The sequence below is a fragment of the Phragmites australis genome, chromosome 19 (assembly GCF_958298935.1).
Source record: "Phragmites australis chromosome 19, lpPhrAust1.1, whole genome shotgun sequence".
In the NCBI taxonomy this organism is placed as follows: Eukaryota; Viridiplantae; Streptophyta; class Magnoliopsida; order Poales; family Poaceae; genus Phragmites; species Phragmites australis.
The window spans coordinates 14,406,305-14,415,745 of NC_084939.1; the positions used below are offsets into that span (position 1 = coordinate 14,406,305).

General features: G+C 38.6%; 1 long non-coding RNA gene across 1 annotated transcript; it reads left to right on the plus strand.

The window, feature by feature from the left end:
- Window positions 1–4,111: 4,111 nt before the first annotated feature.
- Window positions 4,112–5,249, plus strand: LOC133900804 (uncharacterized). The gene is made up of 3 exons (XR_009906590.1): window positions 4,112–4,153; window positions 4,429–4,717; window positions 5,118–5,249. It is a non-coding gene; the product is annotated as an uncharacterized LOC133900804 (long non-coding RNA).
- The last annotated feature ends 4,192 nt before the right edge of the window (window positions 5,250–9,441 follow it).

The following is a 9,441-nucleotide window of genomic DNA, read 5'->3' on the forward strand; positions in this document are numbered from 1 at the left end:
GTGTACGCTTCTATCCACGGCTGTACAACCCTAAGACTACCTTCTCATGTCCCCCTACATATATATATAGAGTAGTCATCGTAGTTTAGGCTAAGGTTTTGCTTAGATTATTTTGTTTTAGACAATTTCGCGTATAATGGTTTGTAGAATCCCAACTCGAGTACTTTATTGGTAATCAGAAATATTCATATTGCATCTACCTGTTCTTCCTTGTGTTCTTGATTCGCTTGCAGGAAAAGCATTCTTGGCGAGGTCAACCGCGTCTTGGTACTATTGATAACCATAAAGTAGTGGCATAGTAGTTGCGAGGATTCCCGATCTATTCTGGTTAGAGCCATTGGATTATCAACGTCGAAGCTCCACTAAATCGATTTATCATATTAACTTTTGGAAGATCAGGCAGACCCCCATCAAGTGATAGCAGAGCCTCGGTTGCTCGTTAGGTAATCTCGTTTATCCCCTTTGTTTCATCGTGTTCCATTACCTAGAGTCTAGAAAATTGTCCTACCAAAAAGATTTAGATCTTATTTTTTCCGCTATCCAAATCACTTTGTGCCTTTCGCAATTTTGATTTCAGTTTTCGTGTTGTTGAGTTTGAGTCCATCTCGGTTTCTTTATTGTTGGTTGAGTCATCATGTTCTAGTTTCTAGCATCGATTTTTTGCTATTTTAGTCGCCGTGTATCTCGGCTTGCCCTTGTCTGCTATAACCGAGATTGTGTCACCAAGTCGCTTCGACCACTAGTCGGCTTTCGATCATCAACTCAGAATCGACCACTAGTTGGGTTCGACCACCAACTCGGGTTCGACCACTAGTCGTGTTCAACCACCTACTTAGGTTCGACAATCTAGTTGAATTCTTCCACCCATTTGGATTCTCCTTTACAACCTAGTCGAAATCTACCTATTTCTGGTTGCTCTCGGACACCCACATACTTCCATCATATCGAGTCTTTTGCACAAAGTCTGAGTAGAAATCCATAGCCAAAATAGAGGAAGCCAAAGTTTAAGGATTATCTTTTTATTACCTTTATACCCTTACCCTTCGAAAAAAGTTTGTGTCTCACTCACCTCATTGGATCTAAAAAAAGGTAGTAGAAGAGTTTTGAGTTTGTCACATTCGCAAAAAAAAAAGTAAGAACCAAAGAGTGAAAAAAAGATAAAAGAAAGCAAGAAGCAAAGAGTGAAAAAAAAAACAATTATAAATAAAAAGAAAGAGAATTCAGTCGACATTGCGAAATTTATTCCATTGTGCTTGTGTCTATTCTATTTTAGGCTTGCTTGAGCTAGTTCTAGGAACGTGTTCGGGCTAACAACTGTGACGAGTACTGTGGATTTTTATTCAGCTTTGTTAATCTGATTTCAACTATTGGTATTCTTTGCTATTAAATATTTCTTGTCTGAGTTTCACCTTCTCATGATCAAAACAGTTCTGCCCTTGCAACTACCTCATTTGCACCTAATAAGGTATCACGAACCAGCCACCGGTTATTCCAACTGCTGTGATTGGTAAAAACATTTGCAAGAGCGTGGTAAGATGTTTGAGAGTGTGTAACTCCATCTTCACCTCCACCATCTAGTAGTCGATAGAGATAATATATATATTTATTGTCTTATGTTTGCTACTAACCCTGACAGGTGAAGCATCGGATGCACAAGAGTGTGTTTTGAGGGAAGAACTTACAATGGTGTTGGATGAGCATCGCCATGTTATTAATGATGACATCGATAAGAAGCTTGTGGAAGTAAATACTGCATTGCAACAACTCAATAATAGTATTGCAATGGTCAATGCACACTTTGATAAGTTGGCTAATCAGCCACCGAATAATGGGCGTGAGGATCCTCATGATGTAGCCCATGAGTAAGAGGAGTCCATTGCCTTTTGATGCATGACAACAAAATCGATTGAACTTCAGCTATCAAGGTATGAGAGGTAATAATTTTCAGCAACATAACCCTTGTGTTAACGATGACCCATTTTCTAAGGTTAAGTTTACTATATTGTATCTTTTACGGGTGCTTATGATGCTAAAAAGTATTTAGATTGGGAGATGACTGTCGAACATAAGTTTAATGCTTATTTGATTCCTAAAGTGTATAGAGTTAGGCAAGCAACTAGTGAATTTAAAGACTTTGCAATCATCTGGTCGAATAAAGTATGCATCGATGGATTAGCGCCTACTACATCGAATGCTTTAAAAGTTGCTATGCATAATAGATTTGTTCCGCTCTCTTTTAAACGTGATTTGCATAAGAAATTGCAGCACTTAAATTAAGGTGATAGATCCGAAGAAGAATATTATCAGGAGCTATAAATTAGTATGTTGTATTGTCATATTATTGAGGATGAAGAGGCTGCTATGACATGCTTTTATGAAGAGTTAAGACGTGAAATTTAGGACATAGTTGATTACAAAGAATATGATAGTGTTTCTTGATTGTTCTAGTTTGCATGTTTGATAGAACAAGAGTTGCAGGGACAACAACAGAGGTCAAGGGATAATTTTGGAAGCTCGATTACATCAAAATCAACATCGGGACAAGTCAATATAACCTCACGTTTAACTACATGGTCTGCTGCCCCCTTCTCGAGTAGGGAATATTCAGTAACGCCTTCAATACCATCACACGCTCCCGAGGTGACTAAATTTGCTAGTGTGCAGGCTCCAGCCAAGAGCTCTTGTTCGATTGCTTTTATAGGCCGTTCGACCGGGATTGTTTGCCACCGATTGAGGGGAATGAGTCACATCATGAAGGATTTCCCAAGTCAGCGAACATACATTGCAACATAAGACGGTGGATATGTAAGTACTAGTGATGTTGAGGATGAATATGCTATTACAGCTAACCATACAGGAGATGAGAATGAATATGAGACAGATATCGACAATGAGGAAGTGTTCAATGCCGCTGCAATGGAAAATTATAGGACCCTCATTGTGCATCGAGTATGAAGCACTCAAAAGGAGCAAACAGAACAGCTACAATGTCACAATTTATTTCAGATGTTCCTCATAGTTAAGGATTTCTAAGTTTGTGTCATTATCGCTGGAGGAAGTTGCAATAACTTGGTAAGTTCAGATTTGATCAAGAACCTTGCCTTATCGACAAAAACACATCCTCACCCTTACAATATTCAATGATTCAACAACATCGGTAAGGTGAATGTAATGCAAAAAGGTAGGGTGCATTTTTCTATTGGTTCATAATATTATTGTGCTGATTTTGATGTAGTCCCTATGTAAGCATGTTCACTTTTGTTAGGATGACCATGTGAGTTCAATACTGATGTAACACATCATGGTACAAGTAAGTATACCCTCATGCATAAAGGAAAGAAAATAACGTTTCTATCTTTAACCCTTGCTGAAATTGTAAAATGTGAAAAAGAGATAGCTGAAAATGTGAAAAAAGAGGGTGATCATGAATATGAAAATCAACAAGTACAGATAACATATACTAACGGTGGCGGACTACGCGAGCGCTCAGGCCTCCTGCACTGTAGCATGACCATGACAGGCGGGTCCCGGTCCTGGTCCCGGCGCCCACCTCTTGTGAAGCCCAGAGAACTCCAGAGACTCCCCTCCGCGAGGTCCAGGCACCGACGAAAAAAATACTCACTACCTCCTTCTTCGGTGGCCACGGGTGCCAACGCCTCTCGTCTCTCGTCTCCGCCTCCTCACGCGATGTCGCCGACCGAATCCACGCTGCCGCCACCAGGATTGAGCCGCCACCTCCTAGCTCCACCTCCCCACCGGAACTGAGCCGCCACCACCCGGATCCACCTCCCCGATGGCGCTGCCTCCCTTCTTCGCTCGCTCCGTTCGCCTGCTCCTCGCCCCTCCGCCTTACCCAACCGAGGTCAGCAGCTCACCTCCTGCCGACACCGGTGCTAGTCCGCCTCCTGGCCTCTTGGGCTGCTCGGCGTGAGGAGCGCACCGAGCGGGGCCGCGGTGAGGCCGGAGCCGAAGCTGAAGCAGCAGGAGAGCTCACGCACCGCGCCCGATCTCGCCCGGATCCACCTCCTCCGCCGCTGGCCAAAGCCACCGGAGCTGCGCCTCACCGGATTCAAGGCGCCGCCACACTGAGCCACCATCACGAACTACTATGGCGAGTGGCAGCTACGGACTCCGCCGGTAGAAGCCATTGAAGGTACGTGTTTTTTTTTTCAACCTGAAACCTCTTATTTTAGAGCTGGATTAGAAAGATTTAGGGATTTTGGGTGATCAAAAAGAGTGGTAATGTGCCAGCACATGTGGCAAGAATCATACTGATTTGGTCAATTTATTGGATTCGTGTGCTCATGTAAAATTTGGTATATTGTAATTTCGCCCAACTAATTTTACAAGGTATGATGGTTGGGTTCAGATTCTGGATAATTTGGCGTACATTTATTTCCATTGACTAATCCTTTTGCATTGTGTCAGATAAATCTTTCATGAGTTCAGCAAACTGCATAGAGGCTAGGAATTGCCCAAACACATCAACAATGTCCCTATCCTGTACAACATTCACTTGCAACAGCAATGGAGAAAGTTCAGGTATGATTTCTCAGTTAATTATGAGGTATGAACGAACTATGTAAATGTGTATTGTATTCTGAAATCTCAGAGGAAAGCCAAAGCTCACTTTTGGCAATGACATCAATGAGCTGAGTTTCAGAGTTTAGGGACCAAATTAATGGAGACACCGATTGCTGACTACATTGTTAGCCAGGTGCCTCAATTTTGCTTTGCTTCAGTTTAAGTAGTATGATTTTAGTTATATGCAGTCTGCTGGCATGTGCATGTCATGATACCAACCTTTGTGTACAGTCAACCTGATATATCCATGGGGCCATCTTTTGGAGCTGATGTTTACTCTATCCAAATTAGCCAGCCCAAGTGATGTATCCTCATTGCTATGATAATACTATATTGTACAATGTAGTCATTGATTTTTTTGGGTGAGATTTGTTAGTTCTATCTGTGGATTGGAATGCCCTTAAATTTGATTTGGCCCAGATTTTATTTGTTGATCTGCTGATGGATACACTAACAATTTTTATTCACTCAAACTGTTTCTCAACAGTTGTTTATCCCCACTGATCAGGATATATGCATTTCTTTTGCTGTAGTTATAGTGAGACCAAAGGAAGTGACACTAACAGTTTTAATGGAGATGGCAGTCTTTAAAAGATCAGAGACTCAGAGTTGAGACATTGCCCCTTTGAATCATGTTCGCTTTGCTGAATGAGTTTGATTTGTTGACATACACAAGGTACTATAAATTTATTTTATTCAGTTGTGTTCAATGTTGCTGTAAGCAAGTAATTGTATTATATAAATAAGGTTAGGAGATTAATAGTTATTTTGATTATCTAAATTAGTGTGTAATTTTGTTTCTTTATCTATTTCAGGGTATGTAGTTCAGCTGTGTAGTTATAGAAGCAAATTTTCTTTTCTCAACAATAAGGAGGCAATAAACTTTTGTGGTTATCATTAAAGCAGATTTCCTTTTAAGAAAATAACAGGAGAGCTACTATTTTATGATTAAAGCAAGAAAGTTCAGTACAGAAAGAATGTCAAAGTTATTATAATTTATGGAAACAAAGCTAAGCTACTAGAGATAATATGATTTATCTACACTGAGTTTTCAGCCTCTTGCATCTTCGAAGTTACAATTTACATGATTAGTAGCTTAGCAAAATAAATTTGTTCTATCATTTTAGGTGCAAATTGGTGCCATGTTTACAATTTTGTCCTGGCATTGAAGCCTTGACGTATTAAATAAAAGCTATAGCCACAACATTTCAATGAGTGTAGCTGTAAAATAGCCTAAAAAAGACTCTTATCCTTCAAATTAGAACTTACAAATCACACAATATTCCAGCATTATATTTGTTTACATTTGTTCGAAACAGACGCAGTGAAGCGCGTCATTCTGCCTAGTGTATTCTGTTTGCCACTAAATCTGATCTTGTTGAAATTTTTGATAATGAGCTACTATGCTATGCTTTGTATTGCAAAGATTCCTTAGCTTTAGGCCTCGTTTGGATAGGTTATGGCTTCGAGCTTCTGGCCAGCTGAGGAAACGGCTGTGGCTGTTGAATTTTAGTTGTTGGCTTTTACAATAATCTTTTAGCTTCTCAGCACACCAAAAGCCAGAAAAGCTCATCTTAGCCTGCTTCTCAGCTTTTGATTCATTTAAGTCACAACCACTTCCTCAGCCAATCAAAAGCCATCAGAAGTCAGGGCCAAAAGCTAGCCACTTGATACCTTCTAGATTTTCGGGGAAAAGCCGCATTTAAGCCTATCCAAATGGAGGGTTAATAGAGGATATATCTAGCTCTTTGTCTCATGTTGTTGCTAACCTTTTGCAGGATAATAAATGAACAAAATGATGGATGAAGAGAAGGAGAACAAGGAGAAAGAGGAGACATTTGCTGTTCAATGCATGTTTCAGAAAGGTACAAATGCTAATGCACCTATATCAGTTGAGGAAGAGAACAAAGGTAATGAAAAGGTGCTATGCTCACACAAGCTGAGGATTATTTTGATGTGCTAAAATTGCCCACTACCCATGTTATTGTAGAGCAACCATTAGTAAACCATATTGCTGTTTTACCTTTGTCACAAGATGATTTGCTTGTGTTCCTTGTGATAATGCTTCATTTATAACTTGTGTATGAATGTGTTAATTTCCGATAGTTTAGAGGAGAATTTAAAACTTATGTCTAACTTCCCATGCTTGTCACATAATACTTTTCACGTTATTGGTAAATACAATGATAAATTTTGTGGTGTATTGAGTTTATATTTGTTCAAATACGAAACCCTTACTTTTGTACCACCAAGTGGTCATCTAGAGGACTTTAGTAGCACCATTAATGTTATGTCAAGTTTTTCTAGTTATATTTGCATCCACCGAATAGTTCACAAGAATGAAAGCATTGTTGGCTACTACCATACACCGTAACTATTGCTTCAACTTGCTTTATACAAAAGATGCAAATTTATACCAATTTGCGATGCAATATCACTTATTTTACAGAAGGGAAAAAGAAGTGACATGTGTAAATATAATATCAATGTTGTCCACTATGGTCAATTATGATCAGGTATAATCGTTTCATAGAGAATTATGATTGTTTGATAGAAAAACTTGATATTACATAACGAGAGTTCATTGTACATTTTACTTTATGTAGAAATTTATGGTCAAGATAATGCTATACACAAACTGAGGATGATTTCTTGTAAAGAAGGGAAGTATGATGAGGACATGACTCCTTTGGATACACACAAGGTGAACTAGTTCGTCATTATTCATACTTTCTTCGTAAAGAATAAAATACTACTAAGTTTTGTGTTGTTTTGTTACTTAAGAACATGAGAGAAGCACCACAACCTTACTTGGACGTTATCACTCGAAGGCCAAGTCTACTTGGATTGGAAGTCGAGCTCTAGTCGAACTCCAAATTATACTCGGAGTCTCAGGACATCATGTTAGTAAAATGGGCATAACTCTCGCATATGAAGTCCGTTTGAGGTGTTATTGGACTTGTTCGAAAGATTAGGATGAGATCTTTCCAATAGATTTAGTTTGGACCAAATATTCCTTATAGCTAAGTCAAAGTTGATGAAATAAGGTGCTACATCACTATTTGGGCCTTGTCGGGTCTTGTAATCGTGTCGGTGTCAGAGTCTAGATTGTGTACGTCTCTATCCATGGCTGTACAACCCTAGGACAACCACCTTATATCCCCCTATATACCATTGTAGTTTAGGCTTGGGTTTTACTTAGATTATTCTATTTTAGACAATTCATCATATATCAGTTTTTAGAACCTCAAATCGAGTACTTCATTGATAATCAATAATATTCAGATTGCATCTACTTGTTTTTACTTGCGTTCTTGATTCTCTTGCAAGAAAAGCTTTTTTGGCAAGGTCAACTGTGTTTTGGCATGGTTGATTACTCAGAGTAGTGTTGTAGTGGTTGTGAGAGTTCTTGATCTGTTCTAGTCAGAGTCTTTAGATCATCAACACTAAAGCTCCAACAAATTGACTTATCATATTCCCTTTTGGAAGATCGGATATGCTCCCATCATTGTGCTTCCCGGTATGCCATTCCTGCTACTAGCATAAATTCCCAGTGCAATGTGAACTTAAATGAGGAACCAAAAAGAAGAAGATTAAGTGCGTTTCTAAAGGAACATACTGAAGTAGGCCAAGAGAAGTCTGACTTGGAGCAATATTGCCATGAACCATTGTTGAGATGGAAAGAAGGTGATTAATTCGACATTTTGAGCTGGTGGAAGGCCCATGGTGTAAAGTATCCTATTCTTGCTCAAGTTGCAAGGGATGTTTATTCCTGCAACGACATTAGCATCTCAATCTACCTTCAGTTGTTTGGATCCTGAGGTTGTTGAGGCATTGGCTTGCACCAAGGATTGAATAAGAGCATCAAGGAAAGCTAAGGGAAATATGCAAATGCATCGTCTTTATATTTGTATGTTCAGTTGAGCCATTGATAATATCCGCATGTACTTTTATCTATTTATTTCAAATCAAAGTGATGTGTCTTCAATTATTTACGATTTAGTTTGCCTTGGTATAAATGACAGTCAGGAACAAGATGAAGGTATATAAACTACAACTAAAAGTTTTTGTGCTAGATTCTCAGATTTAGTTATATATCTCATCATTGTGCTGCAGGTGCTTGTAGTGCTACCATTTGTCACAATATTATGGACGTGGAAGGTTATAGCTCGTTTTGTTGGCTTCCTTTTGTTGTATTAGCTTTTGTGTAGTTGAACTGAAGTAGAAGTACTACTGTTATGTAATGAAAGTAGCTAGTAGAAATAAATTTAGTTCACTTTAATGGGCAGTGGCAGTAGTCATTGCATGATACTTTAGTTATATATTATGTCAAATGTGACTTGTGAGACACGCTACTTGTGAGATCTATGAACAACAAATATATGTGGTTATCTATGTTTAATTGTTGTCATGCTCGGTTCTATAAATTTATTCTTTCGGATTTGTCGTTAAAGCTATAGGATATCTGGATACAGATTCGGTTTAAACAATCCGATTCGTATTTGCATTCAAGGATATTTGTATTCATATTTGTATTTGTATTAAAATATAGATAGCATTGTGGAAAGTGGACTATTCGATTCGTATTCGATCCGTTTCCACCCCTAATCTTCTTAATGAATATCAATTGAAGAAATCTTAGTATGACTAAGCCAAGCATCCAATGCATCTTTATTGTACATAAAAATTATTCAAGTACAATTTGATCCCCAAACTCACTGGGTCTGTAAAGGTTAGCAAAAACCTCAAGATATAGAGTAAGCTTCCACATAAGCATGTGCATATAGATATAAAATTGATATCAGTTGAAGGATACTAATAGAAAGATTTAAGTTGATCCCAAATGAAATTAATCCC